Raw genomic sequence first — 20,158 nt, 5'->3', positions numbered from 1 at the left:
AATAAATAATATTGAATTAGGATTCATAGCATAAGATAAATATCTACGAGTCCATACAGATATATGTAAATAATTGAGGAAATATAAGTAGAAGTAATGAGGACATAGAAACATCTTTATTAGAATACTGAGGGATTGTCACAGATTGGAGGCAAAGGAGACATGGCAATTAATGCAATATAGGAACTTGGGTTGGATTTCAGAATAGAAAAAGGTCATAGGTGGATCAACCAGTAAAATATGAATACATTAGTAGCTTGGTTAATAGTAATGTGCCAATGTTGATTCATTACTTTTGATAATTCTACTGTGCAAAGAGTTATCATCAGTGGGAGCTGGGTGAAATGTTGTGGTAGGCAGAATATTATTCTCCACCCCTCTAGACTCGTCCATGTGATAATTCCACAGTTGATTCAGGGCAGCATGTTGATCTAGTGTGCATCTCCAGAGCCAAACTGCCTGGATTTAGATTCCAGTTCCTTTATTTACAAGCTACTGTGACTTGAAGCAGGATAATAAATCACTCTTTGCCTCAATTCTCATTCCACCACATATAAGGTGGAATTAATAATATGAACCCCAAATTCCATGCAGAGTTATAATGAAGATAAAATGAAATAATTTAAATGGAGTATTTAAAACAATATATAGCTATTGTGAATCCTTGATAATTGTTAGCTGTTACCTTGCTAGCACATTTTAAGTAGAAATCACCACACTGCAATTCTCTTTATAATCTGTCTTCTTCACTGTACTATGAACATAATTTTTATTAATAAATGTATTTGTACCACATCATTCATAGGGTCACAGAGTATTCTATTGTTTGAATACAATGTATTTTAATATGACCAATCTTCTGTTTCTGTAAAATATGAACTCTATGAGATAAGAACTGTTCCAGCAACTGAGGCTTCCCTGTGCCTAGAACAAAGCTAGTACAAAGTAGGGGTGCTCAATAAATATTTATTTGTTAAATGAATTAATGTTGTTGACATTTTCAATTTTTCACTATTGATCATATTTTTTTTTTTGAAAAATTCCTTTTACTTCCAGGAAGTTTTGAAGTTTTCCTGTGCAGTAATATAAAACTTAACCATTCCTCAAGAAAGAAAATACTGATGTAAAAACACATTGCATCTAAGGACACATGTGTCATTCAAGAGAAAAATAGTCCTGCAGCTAAAGGAAAGATGCATGGTTATATTTAAAATAATAACTTTCAAATGTCTCTTTCATGAAATTGTTTTCCAAGAGTGTTTTACCATGTGGGTAAATTTTAACAAAAATTGCTCAAATTAACTGAGAGTACAATGACATGCATAATGTTTTGATTACACATATGAAATTCATTTAGTCAAAAGAGACTTTGAGAAGGAAAAATGCAATTTTGAAAGGAAAAAAAAATCCCCATGACTATAATGATAGAGTAAGATCTAATCACATGCACATTTAGAAGAAAGCATTTTGTATTCTCTGTAACAGCAACATCTGGTAACTTTCTTACTGTTCCCAGAAAGCTTTACTCTGCTTTCAAAATTCCATTTTGTGTTATACAAATCTGTAAAGTTGCCTGTGGAGACTTAGGGAACTTGGAAGAATTTCATCTTAACTTCAAAAATGTGCTACTATCACTGGATTTCAGGAGCTGGGGTAGAAGATAGTAATGAAGGGGGAGCCCGGATGACAGAAGTGGGCCAGCCAGTCCACGTTATGATGGAGTGAGCACCTCAGAGAACTTCCTTAAGGAGGTGCAGCAGGACATATAGACTAGAAGGAAGATATGTGATTGGCCTGAGAATTGTGATAAAGGATTGTTCCACACAGGGAGGAAATCCAGAGTCCAGCTGAGGACAGACTTTTCCCTTTGAGTATGCATCACAATATTATTCTTCTAGATAGATTTTATTTATTTTTAATCATGGAACTGAAATGCTAACCATGTAGTCCTGTCCACTTTCTCAGATAGTATTCAAGTAATTTCTAACCTGGAGGTCAATTTGTTTTTAATTTTATTTCATTCAGTGTGAAAGCAATGGTCTCTGGTTACTTGTAGAGTGATCTGGAAATAATTTTTTTCAATAACTGCTGTTGTTTTAGTGGTACCGAGACACTGATGATTTGGCAAGAGACATTGAAGACCTGTGAACAATGGTTAAAGAGTTACCTAGGCATTATAAAAGGAAATGGCCCATTGATATAGCAGAAGTCTGCCCAATCTAAGGGAACAGCAGAGTGTAGTGTAAAATAATCTTACTAATTTTCCTCTCCTTTATCTCTTCCTTATCTTATTTGACTTTCAATTTCTTCTGTTTTTTCCCCTCTCTTTTCTTCCCGTCCCTACCTTTCAGCATTTCTTCTCTTCCCTAGCATTCTCTGTACTCTCCTCCCCACTGCTGACCCCCTTTGCCCCTCTTATTATCCCTCTCTTCTCACCCTCCTACCCAACCCTTTTTTAGCTGCCCACAGAGCTGAAGTTCTGTTTGGATAATAGTTGAGCTTTATTGTTTGTCATTTTTAAAATAGTTTATGGAGAATTTTTTTTTTCCCAAGAAAGAAATTATATTTTGCTGTTTAGGATCTGAAATTCCATTACCTAATATGAAGCACTTGACTGGAGTCTGACAAAAAAAAAAAAAAAAAAAAAAAAGCACTGCATGAATCTTAGCAATTAGAATTCCTTTGGTTACATTTTTCTCTTTGGGCCAGTCAATCTTGAAAGAAGAAAGATGTCTTATGTGTCCCCAAACTACCCACCGCAGGCAGCTGCCATTGCTCCTGCAGGTGCTATCCAGTGGGGAGCGTCGCTGGCTCCCCCACTTTCTTTCTTTTTTTTGTTTTTATTTTTTTGTAGTTGTAGATGGACAGAATGCTTTTATTTTATTTGTATATGATGCTGAGGATGGAACCCAGTGCCTTGCACATGCTAGGCAAGTGCTCTGCCACTGAGCTACAGCCTCAGCCCTGACTCTCTGGCTTTCTATGTCACTGGATCGTTATCAAACAACTTTTTATTCTGTGCAATCTAAGCTCACAGTCTTTTGTTTGAGCCTTAGCAGAAAAAAACCAAGTGGACAAATGACTTCCTTACAATGACACTTCAAGTTCTAGAAAATGGCTCCGAGGCCACCTTCTTGTGTGGCATCATAGTCTCCTGGACAGAGCCTGGGCTCTGGAGCCTGACACTGGGTTTCTGGGCAAAGCAGGTCCACACTGAGCATCTGTTTTCTCATCTGTTAGGAGACACTCAGGGGACTGTGGTTAAAGGACACCAAACAGACAGCACAGCACCCACACAGGGTAGGATCGCATAAATGGCAGTGTGAGCCCCAGGGGACTCCTCATGCGAATGCTACTGATTAAATAAGAGGGGAGATTCTCCTTCCCTCTCCACATGGTCCCTGAGCAATGAGTGTGGTCAGGGAGCACTGAAATCTGAGAGATCGAAGACACTGGATATTGAGAGAGAGGGCAAAATAGAGATGGAAAGCATATCTGTGCCGCTTGACTCAGTTTTAGAGCTTCCTGAGATAGAACCAAGGAGAAATAGTGGGACTGTAGTTTGTGGAGTTAACTTTTTTCAAAATATTGTGTTGGGCCTATCCCTGGGGTTATCCCTGCTCCACTCCCCAGTCATTGTGTAAGTCTCTGGTTGGTGGTGAAGCCAAGCAAATGTTATGAGTGTGTGTGTGTGTGTGTGTGTGTGTGTGTGTGTGTGTAATAAGCTAACAGAAGTAAATTCTTCTCTTAGCAAAAATTGAAATGCTCCACAGTTTTAAAAAGCTCAGTTACAAGTTCTTAGTACTTTCCTCGATTAACCTAGAGATAAAACTAAAGATTAATCTCTCAGTTAACTAAAACTGATCCAGTCAGAACATGGTTTTTATGAAAATTTCTGTTGGCTGCACTCTGAAGACTTCAGTGGCTCAAAGTTGCACACCAGTGTTCACAGCAGTGCTGTGTGACCCGAGTTGTCAGCTGGGAGCTGGTTGCCAGCAGTTTAAAAGTAGCATCACTAGTAATTAAAGGAGTCAGGCTTGCAAATGACTTACTTTATAATCAAATTAGAATGAATTTGACTTTTTTTCCTCTAATGATATTATTTTTAGTTGCTGTCATTATGTTTTCCTGGGTGAAGAAAATGAAGGTGGCAGTATGTCTGGCGGGGGGGGGGGGGGGGGGGAATTTTACCGGACCTAAGATGTAAGAGTCCCTGGCTTTGGGTTGTTAGGAACTGCTTGTGTAAGATGAGCCTGGAGGGAAAGGGGATGCAGTTGGGCTGGTGTTGACTCTAAGGTAGAAAGAGAAATATCTGTGCCCTGAGGCAGGAGCAGATTGGCAAAATAAAAAGACCCTTATAGTTCCAAGACCTGTCATTAAACAATCACAGCTTTTGAAGCATAATTTTTTTTGTTATTATTTTTCATTGTTATCATTTATTTTTATTTTTTAGTTCTTTTTTAGTTATATGTGACAGTAGAATGTATTTTGACATATCATATATACGTGGAATATAACTTCCCATTCTTCTGGTTGTACAGATGTGGAGTTACACTGGTCATGTACTCATATGTGAACATAGGAAAGTTGTGTTCGATCCATTCTACTGTGTTTCCCATTCCCATTTCCCTTCCTTTCCCTCCACTCCTCCCTGTCAAATCCAGTGAACCTCCAGTCCTCCCTCCTCCGCCTTCCTATTGTTAGTCAGTATCCGCTTATCAGAGAAAACATTGGGCTTTTGGTTTCTTGGAATTGTATTATTTCATGATAGTCTCCAGTTCCATCCATTTACCTTCAAATGCCATAATTTCATTCTTCTTTGTGGCTGAGTTATATTCCATTGTGTGTATGCACCACATTTTCTTTATCCATTCATCTGTTGAAAGGCATCTAGGTTGGTTCCATAACTTAGCTATTGTGAATTGAGCTGCTATGAACATTGATGTGGCTGCATTACTATAGCGTGCTGATTTAAGTCCTTTGGGTATACGCCAAGGAGAAGGAGAACTGGATCAAATGGTGGTTCCATCCCAAGTTTTCTGAGGAATTTCCATACTGCTTTCCAGAGTGGTTGCACCAATTTGCAGGCCCATCAGCAATGTATGAAGCATAATTTTTAATACTTTAATTTGGATTGGAACATGGACAATCAAGAAGGCTCCCATGTCCTTGCCTGTTCTCTAACGGTTGACTTCTGGTGGGTCTTGTCCAATTTAGAAGGGAGGTTATAGAGGCAGAGTGAGGTTCACAGGTATCACTGCACCTTATCAGTCTAGAGAGGAATAGAGAGGGTACCAGAAGCTAAGACTCTCTGGTAGGTTAGACACTCTGCCAGAAAGTGCCAATACATTGCTTCATTATACCCTAGCAATCGTTGCAGTTGTATCCTCCAGAAAACTGAGGCTTGGCAAAATCAGTACATGTGAAGTCCCTAATAGATGCTTAGCACTTTGTCTGTAGGGACAGATGCAGCCTGTATCTTTGTGGGGCTTTCATGCAAGAGCAATTATATGATTGATCAAGGTTGTAGACCAGGCCTGAGCTTCAGAATCTGAATCTGTCAGCTTCCTATTATGTTCCCTTAAGATGAAAATGGAGGTAGGCCAGAAGCCAGAGGGGGATTGGGCAGCAAACTTGGGGTTTCTCAGGAGCACTGAACTTCTCTTAGTTCAGCAGAAGCTCCCCAAGAACCGTCAGGTGGCTTAGTTCATGAATTATTCCTGGCCATGAAGCTGTCATAACCTCCAGGGGAACTTGGCCCTGGTTCTGTGCTAAATACTGAATAGAGATTTGCGATGGTCAGCCCAGATGCCTCACTTGGTCCTTGTCCTTGTTCCTGTGTTGTTTCTTTTTAGCTTCTTGTAACTCAGAGCAGAGGCCTTGGAAACCACAGGCTCCTTTCTTAGGTGACCTCTCTAGCTTATTCCACAGTGTTGTGCTTTGGAACTAGAATGGCCCCCAAAGGCTCATGTGTTGAAGGGTTGGTCCCCAGCTGGTACCACCACTGGAGGTAGTGGAAGCTTTAGACATGTCCTTAAAGGGTATCTCTTGTCCCCAGTCCCTTCTTCACTTTCTCTCTTTCAGCTGTTTGGCCAACAGAAGATGAAAGGCTCAGCTCTGCCACATGTTCCCCACCATGATGTTCTGCCTCACCACAAGCCCATAATGATGAGGCCAAGGGACCATGGAAGGAATATCCAGAACCATGAACCAAATATTTTTAAAGTTGTTTATATCAGGTATTTTGTCACAGTGACAGCACTCTAACACACACCGCTGCCTCTCATTGTTACATAGCAGAGAGCACATAACATAGTCTAGGACAAAAAGAACAAATGTGTAACAGAAATGCACGATTAGGTTTAGATGCAAAACTCTGATTCAAGAGAGGAACTGTGCATATATGTGTAGGTAGTAAGCATGTAAACCATTCTCTTTTGGGTAAGTGGTTGGTTTCTCTTGAACTTGACATTCATATTTTCATAAACTTACACATGCAATAGCACAGCTCATGGCAATGGGGAAGACTTGTAAGTCACTTGTCCAACTTGTGGAAGTCCTATGGTGTGTTTGAACAAATATGATGAAGTACAGTAGGTTCCATAGATCTGTCTTTATATCTTATCAACTTTTCCGAAAAACTGTGAGATCTTCATAAGACACACTTGTCACTGTCTATTTTCTTACTTGAAAAAAAATGGGAATAATTCCTACCTTCCAGGTCATGATATTGATTGAGAGGACACAGGTGAAATTGCCTTGTGCTATCTGGAGCTCCTGGGAGGCTCCCAGTACATATGGATTCTTTTCCTCCTTCCTTCAAGGTTTTGTCTCTTGAAACTTACCTTTCTCAGCAATGCCTATGGATTCAGTGCTTCAAATGATAGAACTAGGAAAACATCTTGTTTGGGGGAATTGTGTATGCCGTGTTGTAAGATCTTCCTGGTGTTATTATGACAACAAGCAGAGATGGAAGTGAGACATCAGCGGGGAGTGGATTAAATCTGTATGTGGCTAGTCTTCAGGGAAGCCAAGAAAAGAAGAACAGCCAAGTTTCCTCCTGAGTGCTCCTAGAAAAGACCAGGTGAGATGGCAGCATTGTTCTCAGGATGTGAAATCGTGCAAGAACTTCTGAGTTTGGGAGATATTCTTGGGTCAAAGAACTCAAAGATATGATGGTCTAGCCTATAAAAAGTGTCTGAGCCCAATCACTGGAGTTTCCTTTTCCCTGTATTTTCAGGAAAGGAACAGGAGTTAGGTATGAGAGCAGGAGAGTGAGGAAGTCATGGGAGACACCATGTTGCCTCACTATCTTGCATTCCCACACAGTTTGCTGCGTAAGCCAAGAATGCAAGGTAGCTATCACTTTGTCTTTGGGCCTTTTCTCAAGGCTGTTTGCAGTGGGCAACCCCGAGGGGTGAAGTATGTCTCCTTCTGAAACAGAGCCAGCTTGCTTATTACTTATGATAAAATGGCGAGTCCCCCATGCTCAGTGCTGTTCTTCTATAGTTTAAAGAATATCCAGAGCCATGTAGCCCTCCACATCACCCTGTGGGAGTCAGAGGGCAGAGAGAAGTAATTCAAATATCACAATGTTCATGCTGTTCTCTGTGCCATGAGCAAGAAGTCCTTAGCCTCTAAACCAGAAATCCTCTGTCTTCTGCCAGCATTTATGAAACAGTACCAGGCTAACTTTTGAACTGTAGATAGGCTAGAATCAAATCCCAGGCTTATTCCATTAAGGAAAAAAAAATAGAAAATGTTTTGAGGAAGATTGGGCGTTCACTAAAACACTTGTTTTTTTTTTTTTTTTTTCTCTGTCCTTCATGAAGTTGCTCACCATCCTTAAAAATCATTAATGAAGTTGGTGTTTCTTGGCACTGCTGTAGAATTCTTGGACTTCTTAGCTTTGACCTCTAAAGTCTCTGAACTTCCTGAATTCTTTGTTAGCTCATGGAAGTCACTGTAAGAGCACCGATGCAGTGTGCGCGATCCCAGATTACCGGGGTCATCCAGCCACGTTTGTTTTCAAACATCTCCAAAGAGTAGGTTCAGCCACATTCCCTCGGGAGCTCAGTGTAACATTTAGCCTTTCCCTTTTAGGACCTTTCTCTGCTCTATATAATGTAAACAAAATGACAAAGAGAGTGAAATGCCTTATCATTGATTTTTTTTCCTTTTGTGGCCTTTGTGAGTTTTCAGAAAACTGGTCATATCCTTCGAGAGAAAAACATCATCCTGAAGTTCACTTATCCTTTTCTTTTCTCAAGGCTAAATGATATTCCAATTTTCTTTGAAAACCAGACCCTGTGAATTTCATTTTTTTCTCTGCTGGTTTCCTTGGGGAAAACGGATAAAGCTCTATTCTCATGGACTTATGGATTCGAGATTTTCTTTCTACTCTGCTCACCCTTAGGCCACCCCCCACAACCCTTGGGTCAACTTTGTATTGAGTGGATTCTCCAGTTGGGTTGGGATGATGATGAAGTTCTGAGATCACTTCCAAATATAAAGTTTATGAGTTTGTGTGATCCGGGGATCACATATCCCCAGCGTATGCACACCTATGCAGAGTGTCATGACCCTCCTTCCACTCATCCAAAGTTGCTTTACATAGAGCAGCCTGTCATCCTTGGTCCCAAGGATTTTCCTTCACAAGAGACAACACCCCCATTTCCCTAAGCTTCCCTTACATACATGCCTTGTTTTGCTCTGCACCTCTCAGCAGACTCATTGCTATTGATACTGTTATCTTGCAGTTAGGAAAAACCAATTCTTATTTTAAGGTCAAAAAGGAGTATATGCATGGTCTCCTTGTCTTGACTTTCCACCGTGGTCTGATAGTGGCATACTGACACAGTGTGCTTCCTTCTCCCTTCCCTTTAGTTTTCAAGCTGTGCAGCCAAAAATCTCATCATAGTTTTCCTTCTTGACTTCCTCGGTCATTCCCTTGTCAGTTAACAAGTATTTATTTAGGACTTAGTTGTGCAAGCAGCTGAGCTTTAATTATCTGACTGAATATACTAAGTGAGTGTGTAGTGTTTGCTATATACTTTTATTTTTTCCCTGTAATTCCTTAGTGACATTTCATTTCTCTACTATGGATTTCCTGTGTTGGGGGTGAAGTTAATGTAGTAAGGAAAACTGGGCAAAGGTAGCCTTTGAGAAAACCCTGAAAGCAGATCGTTAAACTTTGCTTAATTAGGTACTTAGCAGTAAAATTTATTTTTTCCCCCATGAATTTTATTTCTGCTCTTAAAAGCATGTACTTTGGTGGCTATTACAAGCAATAGTTTAAGGTGCTGTAGCTATCAATCCACTGACCATCAAAACATTATATCCTGCCGATGAATCATGTTTAGGCACACTTTAATAGTTAAAATGGAGTCAGGAAAATGATGTTATAGAATAACTTATTGATATGAAAAGATATGTATTAATGGTAATTTTCATTTTTCTCCTTTTGCTCATATGCATTTTCTAATTTTTCTATTACTGATACCTATAAAACTGATGTGAGATATATTGCTTATAATGATGGACTTTAATTGTCAAAAGGACCCATAAAAAAACAAATGAAGTCTATTGTGGTCATGCCATATTTGAAAAACTCAGTATTGTTGAAGTTAGTATTAGCATATGTACAAAAACCTACTATTTAGAATATGGAGCAATAATAAGTACCTGATCCTTTGTGTTTGAAATAAGTTCATATGATATGACATATTTGTGCTTTGAAGACCTATCTTTAATATTTTTATGTGACCAGAACTTTTGTTCATTGGCATAGCTCTTTTCAAGTCTTGGAGCACTTAAGGGCCAATGGAGACTTTATAGCTAGCCTAATCTTAGAACCTTTTAATATTCTATGATATTCAATAAGCCATGTAAATAAAAATATACCCTGGTTCAAGTCTGACTCAGAAGAGATTTCACCAAATCTGAAAAATGTGTATCTTTTTGATTTTACTGATAATTCTATTTGATTTTTAAAGACTTCTGCATAATTACTACTGACATCATGTGACATCCTCTCTTATTTTATTTTAGGGATAAACAATTTTAAATTTGTGTTCAATGTTCTTTTTAAAAAAGCCTGGTATATGATAACTGGGCATCAAAGGTGTTAAGGGACCCAAGAGAAAGAGACAAATTCAGGATTGCATAGAGTGCAATCTATTAGGAACTTTTGGAAGAAGCAAGTCTTGGGTGATAGTAAGACAGGAGGCGAAGGAAGGGGTTTAAAAGATAAGCTAGACGAATGTGGCTTGTAGGCAATCAGAATGTATCTGGATTTTCTCAAGAAAAAAAAAAAACACCCCAGAACCACACTATTAATATGTCAAAGGTCAATTAATAGTCCAGACCACAGTGGCCAGCCTCACAGGACATCTTGGCTGACAGCCTTAATGACTTTGTTTATCCTGTAGGGTTTGGAATGTGTGCCAGGGTCATCTGGCAGGCAAGATAGTGGATACAACCAAGATGGCTATAGTCATGTCAAGCTGGAGTTCTACAATATCAATAAAACATCTCTGTTCCTTAAGCCCAACATGTCTAAATTGATTTTTTTCTCTCTCTAACTTGATCTTTTTAATATAATCTCCATCTGGTGAAATAATCCCCACCCCCTCGAGTTCTCAGGTCAATATTCTGATTTCTTGTTTCAAGTTTCTCTCTTTCCCGCACGTTCCCAACTGATCTCCAAGTTCTGTTGAATCTGTTAAATGGCTGTTTTTTTTTCTTTCCTTCCCTTTATTCACTACCTCTTCCTTAGTCCAGACTCTAATCACTTTTCACCTTGAGTTCAACAGCCTTCTAAATGTCCTCCCTGACTCTATCCTCTCACCTACCTCCCTAGCTAGGCACTCTTAAACCACCGTGTAATACCATTTCTCTGTTTAGAAATGACCTTGAGCAATTCATTGCCCTCAGCAACAACATTTTTCAATTAAAATATTTCAATTGGGCTAAAGTACATCTAACATAAAATTTGCCATCTTCACCATTTTAAAATACACAGTTCAGCAGTCTTAAGTACATCTACAGTGTCTGGCAACCAGTCTCCAGAACTCTTCAAAACTGTAACTATATACATGAAATGATTCCCCATCTCCTCCACTCCCCCATCCCTGGAAACCACCATTCTACTGTCTAGCTCTTTGAATCTGAATGGTTTAAGTCCCTCATATAAGTGAAATCATTAGGCATCTCACATAAGTAGGATAATACAAGATTTGCCTTTTTGTGATTGGCTTATTTCACTTAGCACGTTCATCCATGTTTAACATGTGTCGAAATTTCCTTTTAAGGCTAAATAACATAGGATAGATAATTTTTATCTCAGTCCACAAAGTCCTCTTTGAAAATTCCTGTTTATGCTTGAAATAAGAAAGGTAGTGTGGCCATGTTAATATCAGAATTAGACCAATAGATGAAGAGTCATCAGAGATAACAGAAACCTTTCATAATATTTAATTAAAAGGTCAATGTCTCAGAAAGACAAAACAATCATGTGTATATATTCTTAACAGATTTGAAATGCATGAAGCAGACATAGACACAATTAGAGGGAGATATAGGCAAATCTAGAATCATCTTAATACCCCTCCATCCCTTGGTAGTGGATAGAATAAGTGGAGAAAAAGGAAGACTTAGATGATTTGAATAACTATCAGTTTCCTAGATGCCATTTCCATTTGGAAAATACAACAATGTCAGAAGAGTTTCTTTATAAGTGCACAGAGGAAATTCACCACCAACCTAATAAAATGTCTCAGGAAATTTCACAAGATTGAAGTGTTCAGGACATGTTCTCTGACCACAGCAGAATTAAATTAGAAAGTAAAGGAGGCTTTCTCCTGTTTTCCTTCCCACAGGAATTTATTTTATTTTTTATAATCAGGTTCATGTTCTTTAGCAAAAAGGAGAACTGGGAAGAGAAAAAGATCAGTCAGCTTTACAGGGGGCTCTGTGTAGTAGTCTGGCACCAACTAGGAGAGGATTACATCAGAGGTGGCCCTGAAAGATGGAGGGCCACCAAGAAGATAGACCTTTGAAGAGTTTATATGTGCCCACTTTGCTAGAAGGATGGTTGGCCTGAGGTAAGGTTCCATATCAATTCATGGAGAGGGTTTTATTAAGCTAAATAGCCACGGGGAGGAGATTTGGGGAGTGGGTATTCAAATGGGTCTATTGGAATGGATAAAAAGTGTGAGGATATTTGAATCTCATGTAAATGCTCACTATAAAACTCTGCACTCAGCTTTTTATAACTCATCCCTTCAACAAAGTAGCTGTTAAGGCACAGATGAAGACTGTGCCTGGGCTTAATAGCATGGACTCCCCTTCCCAGTGAGCTCCTGGCTACAACACTATTGAGCGCTCTCTTTGTCAGCAGAAAAAGCATGAGCCCCCTCAAAATGGCAGACACTGGAGGAGTACCTGGGTGGTATATTGATTACATTGGAGCCCTTTGGTGGGTTTGAAAACTCCTGTTTATGCTTGAAATCCTCTCAGCCTCACTAGTCATTACTAGAATAAGATGTGTATAGACTGACTAGTTTCAAGCAGGTACAACCTGTCATCACCTCTCCCTGGACCTGTGTCACCTGCCTCTTGCTACCCACCTCATGATTCTCTGATACTATAGCACAAGGCACTTATAGGGACCCATTCTTGCACATATAACCTGTTAGCATGAAGGAGCTATTGTCTCATGGAAATGTGACCTAGGATTGGTTCACTTGCACACTCCTGCCTAGGACTTTGGCCCTTGAAGGCATGGCACAGCGGTGCAGGGATTATTTATATGGAATTAGAGGTTCACTGCTGACACCCCCAGTGACAGTCTAAAACACTTTCCATGGAATGAATTTGGTGATGTTCCAATAGGTTACTTCCCTTGTTCCTGCCTATTAGCTTTGTTTTTCAATTTCTCTCTGTGTTTGAATTCTATGAACTATCCAATGGTTTTCCAATAAATAATTTCTCTGCTTAAGTAGTTTCTACTGCTTATAACCAAGAACCCTTACTCTGTAAAAAGAGAGGGTTGGACTCAATGCCCTATACATTATACTGATCTCCCCCCAGAATCCTAGTATTAGAATGCTTTCATTTCATCAAGGTGTGTGTGTGTCATGAAATTTTTAAGAAATAAAATCAGTGCATTATTAGGCTTAAACTTGTAGGCTTTCTTGAATTTGTCCTTTGGAAGATGATTGTAGAGACCAGCCAACTGAGTAGATATCAGATCTGACATCATTTTTTGATGTCTTCAGCTGGAGCTAAGTTGAGCTGTAATAGGATTTAGGTACAAAGGCTCTTATCTTATTTTAGAATTAGTTTCACAGATTTGGCTCATTTCCAGGAAAAAAAAAAAAGATAGCTTTTCCTGAAGACCTAGTATGCACCAATCACCATGCCAGTAGGATACCAAAGTGAGGAGGGGTACAGTAGGAGCTGCTTGCCCTAGGGGAAAAGGATTTAATCATTGAGATTGTTTCATATTGCCCATGAATTATAATAATAAAAAGCAGGTTGTCTTTACTTAAGTTTTATTATTGTTTTTAAATTCTGTACAGATAGCGCTGGGGATGTGGCTCAGTGGTAGTGTGCTTGTCTAGCATGCACAAGACAAGGCCTTAGGTTCAATCTCCAGCAAACTCTCTCTCTCCCACAAATTCTCCACAGACAACAATCCCCTTTTTGCCTGTAGTTGAAGTACATGGCTCCTCCTCCCCAGTTTGCAACTTCTCTAGCTTTAAAAGCTGTTTTATCACACAGAATAATCCTACAAGGTATTCTATTTTCTAGATCAGCCTTGAAAAGACTCAGGACCTTATTGAAGGACACAGCTAGATAAGGCAGATCAAGATTTAAACCCAGAACCTCAGGTGTGCACACCTTTTTAGTCCAACTACCGCATCCTGCCTCCTCCGGGTGGCCTGGAAAATATATCAGGCTCCTAAGAGTGTCTTTCATCTATCCAAGGACTTGGCAAATCACTGCAGCTTCTAAAATCTCAGGGACAGTAGGATACCTCTTGGGGTAATGGATGAGGACCAATTTTGTCCCTGGTGGCAAAATTACTTTGGTTATTGTTGGTCTCTCAAATTCTTAGGATGTGCATTTAGATTTGAGAGGAGTCATATAAAAGCAGAGACTCAATTCAGATCTACAGGACAGTACAACTGTCCCACTTCTCTAAAGCATTTGGCTCATTCTCAAGAAATAAACATAAATAGCATTGTAACTTGTTAGTGATAAAAAGCTAGTCCCTTGTAAGAAAAAGCTTATTTAAAAAAATAGCTTAGAGTAATGTAATGATCATGATAAAGTATCAAAACTAATTTGCTCTTGGTTAAACTGTGCCCTCTTCCTATGCCCACCGTGAAAGAATGGATACACCAGAGAAGTAAATTAAGAGTTCAAAGCCTTGGGAAAGTTTGGTTTGAACTGAAGTCGACAAAAACATCACTAGAAAAATCCCCTCTAATTGCTTTTGAATTCCTACCTCTCTTTTTCCTACTTTCCCCCATTTTAAACTACCATTCTTCAATCCTGAATGTTTCTTGTTCAAATATATTTACCAAAGGTAGAGAAATTCCTCTTTGCTGTCTTCATGGTAAAGGTTTTCTCTTGCTTGTAAATTAACACTAAAAACATTTTTGACTCAAGTCTAAGTCAGACAAACATATGGATTAGATTTAGTTTTGAAATAAACATTGCTCTAAGGCCTGTCTGTGGTAGCATGGGGGTGGGGAAGAAAAATACATTTCAGTCTCTTCTGACATCAAAACAATTAGAAACATTCTTAAATCACTCAGAAACCCAGCAGCACAGATGGCCTCATTCTTTGAACAATCTCTCCTCGCCATCAGAGCCTAAAATTCTTTCAAGTTGGGGGACTGGTGAGAACTGCCTGCTTCGCATCTACTTCCCACCCTTTGGGTCTCCCAATTTTAGGGTGTAAACTGGCATTATCAATCTCTTAATCTATTTTTTTTTTTGCAGATTAAATTTTGCTGTTGCTTTTGGTTTTATGTTTATCCATGTGTGGTCCAGAGACCACATGCATCAAAATGGTGCATGGTGTTTACTAGAAATACAGAGTCCCAGGTTCATGCCAGTCTTGTGAAATCCACATCTTCATAGGAAGAACTCAGGAATATACATTTTACAAGATTCCCAAACAGATTTAAGAGTGGGATCCATTGCTTTATCACTTAGGATTGATTAAAGTTTAGTGTTAGGAGATGACATCTTGGTAACAATAATTGTTCATGGTTTAGATTCAATTAGTATTGATTCTCTCCTTTCATGCTATGCTTTTTCAAAAATGTTATTTCATGTATTGATAAATTACCCACTGAAGTGTTTTAACTACCACATTTGTCTTCCTATCTCCAGTTATGAGAGAAAACCCTTCAAAAGTAGCACATTGAACTATATTTTTAATTTTTACCTCAGTAAAAACAAATAAAAAAAATATTTTAAGAACTGGTATTAATGGAGGGGGGAAGAAATCTTGAGGGCAAAAGTATCTTTAACCAAGAAAGGTACAAATGAGAGAGGTACAAATGATTAAGGTGATAAACTTAATTCCTTTCCTATTAAAGATACTGAATGAACTTAACCCTATTGTTAAAATTCTTGTTTTTCCCTTGGACCCAAACACAGTACAGGATCAGCCTTTTTTGCTGATTTACTTACAACAGTGTCCTATCCTGAGCTGTTCAGAATAGTGTTGTTTTATTTTCTGGTATTTTGAGCTAAGTCAAGATTTTTTTCCCACCCCCTGTCATTTCAGTGATAACGCTTTATTTTCCTGAGATAATTTTTTACAGATATTTCCATTCCGTGTACTGCCTGGCCTGGCTTTTGTCTGGAAAAGATAGTCCACAGTCCACTCAAGCCCTTGCCAAATGTGAGAAAACCATGGCAGATTTTATGCTTTTGGGAGGAATTACTCATGGGGAAGGCACGGTGGGTGTGTATGTGTGGTGTCTTTAGTTTCTACATCTCTTTAGTTGAGTGTGTGTGTTTTATGCTGGGGATTGCGCTCTGAGGCACTCTACCACTGAGCCACATCTCTACTCCTTTTTATTTTTTATTATCAGAAAAGGTTTCACTAAGTTACTTAGGGCCTCACTTGGTTGCTGAGGCTGGCCTTGAACTTGTGATCCTCCCGCTCAGTCTCCCAAGTCATTAGGATTACTGGCATGCACTGATCTAGGACAGAAGAGGCTGGACACCTGAGGAAGAGGTTTATTTAAATTACAGCAGTCCAGAGGGGCTAATGCCTAAAAATCTCTGTACCTCAAGTCTGGAAATATTTTTAGATTTACACTCAGTAGGTGGTTACATGATAGTGGGAGGAAACATACTTTTTGTCCATATTCTTAGGCCAGACAGAGGTTTTACAAGTTTTTACCAAGAAAACTGGTCTTTGAGGATGACCAGGTTTCTCTCCGGGCTCCATCACACACCAGCTGAATGGCTTTGGGCGACTTACTTACCTCTTTCTCAGCTTCAGTTTTCTGAGTTCCCAGGCAGTACTGGTACCTACTGCACAGAGTTGTCCATACGAAGGGCTGGTCTATATAAAGCGCTCAGTGAATGTTAATTTCTCTTGTACTCTCATCCCCTTTCATGGTAGATGCTACTTTTCTTTGCAAAAAGTAAATCTGACACCCTAACAATTGGTAAAGATAAACTTTTAAAGAGTTGATTTCCCTCTTCATAATCATCCCCAATAAATGGCACATTCCTGTTTTCTGAATTTGGGGGGATCTATTCTGTGAGTTCCCCTCCTAAATAATCTTAAAGTGGCTTCTCCTTAAATATAAATGTATCATATTTCATCAAAGCTAGGTTTACAAAATGCTGAAAGTTTCAGTAATAAAAGGAAAGAAATAGAAACTATGGGCATGTACATACAGTGGGGGTTTTTATTATACATTTGTTCAAATATTGTAGTTTCTCCTTGGAATGGAAAACAATACTTTTGTATATATGCCCTCTTTTCAATCTATGTGAAACACAGGAAGTGTCTTTTGTGTGTGACCTTTAGCAAGAAATACATTTTAGTTATATGTATGTATAATATATATAATTAATTATATGCATATACAAATTGAAACACTTATTTCATGAAATAATAGTCTTATGACATGTGATGCATCCTGGACATTTTCTATTCTTTACCATTTCATTTTGGTATAACATTGGTTATAACTCACTCAACAAAAGTTATGACCTGCTAATGCTTAGCGACTTGAATTTTGAGAAACTTGGTCTTATATTCTTATATTAATAGCTACATTATGTTTTTTTACTGTGGAAACTAAAATTCCAAGAGCATGCAAAACGTGTCTAAGATCATGCAGCCAGGAAATGTCCACACATGGATTTGAATCTAGAGTTATTCTAGAACCCACACTCTCTATACCTGCCATACTGCCTTTTGAAGGTACCAGCCCCTCCCCACCTGAGTTCCCAGGCAGTACTGGTACCTACTGCACAGAGTTATCCATACAAAGGGCTGGTATATATATAAAAAAATAGCCATGGTTTCATGGCTATTATTTGAAGGCCATGAAACCATTTGCTAGGCCAGTCCTGGAAGCAACTGAAACAGTTGCAATAGACAGGAAAAGCACAGTCCCTGGCTTCCTCTCCTCTGCTGGTCCCCGTTGCAGGGGGACTGAGCAAGCACTCTCTTCTTTACCTGCAGAAAACTTGGTCTTATTACTTATATGTTTAAATATATATATTTTCTTTTTCCCCTAAGGGAGACACCATTTTCTAGTTGAAACCACAGGGCAAATGTCTACTTATGCTTGCCTTTCCGTTTTGCGTTGACTGGGGCTATAGAATGCACAAAATCAAAATGCCACTGTAAACAAAGAGGATAAAGTTGCTCCCCCCTTATTCATTCTGACAATTTCTAAAATTAATACCTTGAAGCAAACCAGGGAATTCCCCACGTCCACATTTTGTTCATCTACCATGATGAGCATTGTTTAACAGGTAGTTCTTGAGATTTGGAAACATGTACATAGTTCTTTCCACATATGAGGCTGAGAGTGGTACCTATTGAAATCCACTTTGCTCTATAGAGCAAGAAGCCCTATTATCAACCTTTAGAGTTCAGAGTTGTTTTGGTATTGTGGTTATAAATAAAAGGGGTGTAAGTACTTATAGCCTTTGAGGTCTGTGTGTAAATGTATGTGAACATGAATATAAATGTGTGTGTTCACTCATCTATTTAAAAAAACAAAAAAACCCTAAAACTAAAGCAAAATGGATACAGATTTTGTTATTCACTTTCCTTCTAACTTTACAGTTTCTAACTCAGGTGAATATTCCTTGGGAAAATTGTTTCATAGTTTTCTTGACAAACTTTTATTTTCCCTGAGATGGAGGATTCTAGAAAATCATGGGCTGCATGTCAAAACAGCCCGGAAGGGCTTTTTTTTTAAGGCTTCAAGAATTTTAACCATTGTGTTGCAATCGAGTTTTAGAACAGTGATCAAGAGTTCTTATTTAAAAAAGAAACTGGGGTGGGGGCTGTGGCTCAGTGGTAGAGCATTTGCCTAGCATGTGTGAGGCACTGGGTTCAATCCTCAGCACCACATTAAAAATAAATGAATAAAATAAAGGTCTATTAACAATTAAGAAATATTTTTAAAAAATAAATAAAATAATTAAAAAGAAATTGGTGAGTATCTGCTTTGTCTGAAATAAATAATTTTAGGGCATACTAGTGAGAGTGGGTGGGACAATAAAAGCCCAATAAATATGTTTTGATAAAGGGAATAAACAGTTAATTTTTGGCTTCAGTTTCAATGGTTAAACTGATTTTTAAAGTGATTTATTTATTTGAAAAATATTTATCAAGTATCTACTATTGACAGGCACTAGTTTAAATTCTTAGCAACAAGATTATGGTGACAGGAACCATTAACCAAACTTGAAATTGTAAGTTGGAACCTTATTGTCATAGGAATGATAATATACACATATATATGTATATTTACACTCACACACACACACACACACACACACACACACACATATATATATATATATATATATATACATATAGTATATAACTAGTAATGATAAAATCTGTACCCATCTACATATACCTATTATTCAGTCCTTATTGTGCACCAGCTTCCTTACTTGGGGTTCACATAATTACCTATTTAATCTTGATGACACTCCTATGTGGCATTGCTGTGCCATATAAATTATGACCTCCCTTTAATGGTTGAGGAAACTGAGGCTTTTCAGGGTGAAGTAACCTGCCTGAAGCTATAAAGCAAAGAAGCAGTGGAGCCAGCATTTTAGTCTTTGTGGGACTCTTTCACGTCTAATGGCTTTTTACCTTAAAAGTTCACAATAACTCTTCATCATTAAAAGGCAGTCTAACACTGTTTTGCTGGAATTATTCAGTTAGGGAAGGGAACAACACTGGAACTGATGCTTGTTTCTTTTCCATTAATAGAGGATTATCTTAGTTGAACTTATTAATAATATGGGATTTCATTTAAGGCCAATGGCTGTGTTTGGAGACCTGGGTAATACTGTGTGGATTTTATGAATGGCTGCTCTTTCCTTAAAACTTGTCTCTGTAAATCTCATCATAAATGACATCAAGACTCATTTTGAAATATTTCTTATTTTTCCTGAGTATCTAAAGCCTTTCCCTGACAAATCTAGACCTTTTAATCAAAAGTGCAGTGTCCTGGGAAGGAGAAATGTTCTCTCCCGTCTTGCTTGGACCTCCTGTTCACCCTCCAGTTGGAGGAAGGGAAGGAGCATAGCTGAAATAAGAGTGAAAAGGTCTTTGTTTTCTTGATTTTCTGCTCTTCCACTCCTCAGCACCCCAGTTCATTCTGCGGTGACTTCAGCATGTTGGCAGGTATAGAAATTCACTCAGATCATGAAAGGTGAATGGGAAGAGGCTGGTCCAGTAACTAGTACTGGAAATAATGTTTGTGACTATCCATATTCTTGTTTTGTAAAAAACAAAGAGGATGTGGTTAAAGTATTTATTTTTCTTTATGCTGGGAAGATAGTTATTTCCTTGGTTGAACTATCTGCAACCATTATCTGAAACTATCTCAACTCTTTTTTTCCTGTCCTT

The sequence above is a fragment of the Marmota flaviventris genome, chromosome 13 (assembly GCF_047511675.1).
Source record: "Marmota flaviventris isolate mMarFla1 chromosome 13, mMarFla1.hap1, whole genome shotgun sequence".
Taxonomy (NCBI): Eukaryota; Metazoa; Chordata; class Mammalia; order Rodentia; family Sciuridae; genus Marmota; species Marmota flaviventris.
Note: the sequence above shows the minus strand (reverse complement) of the source record.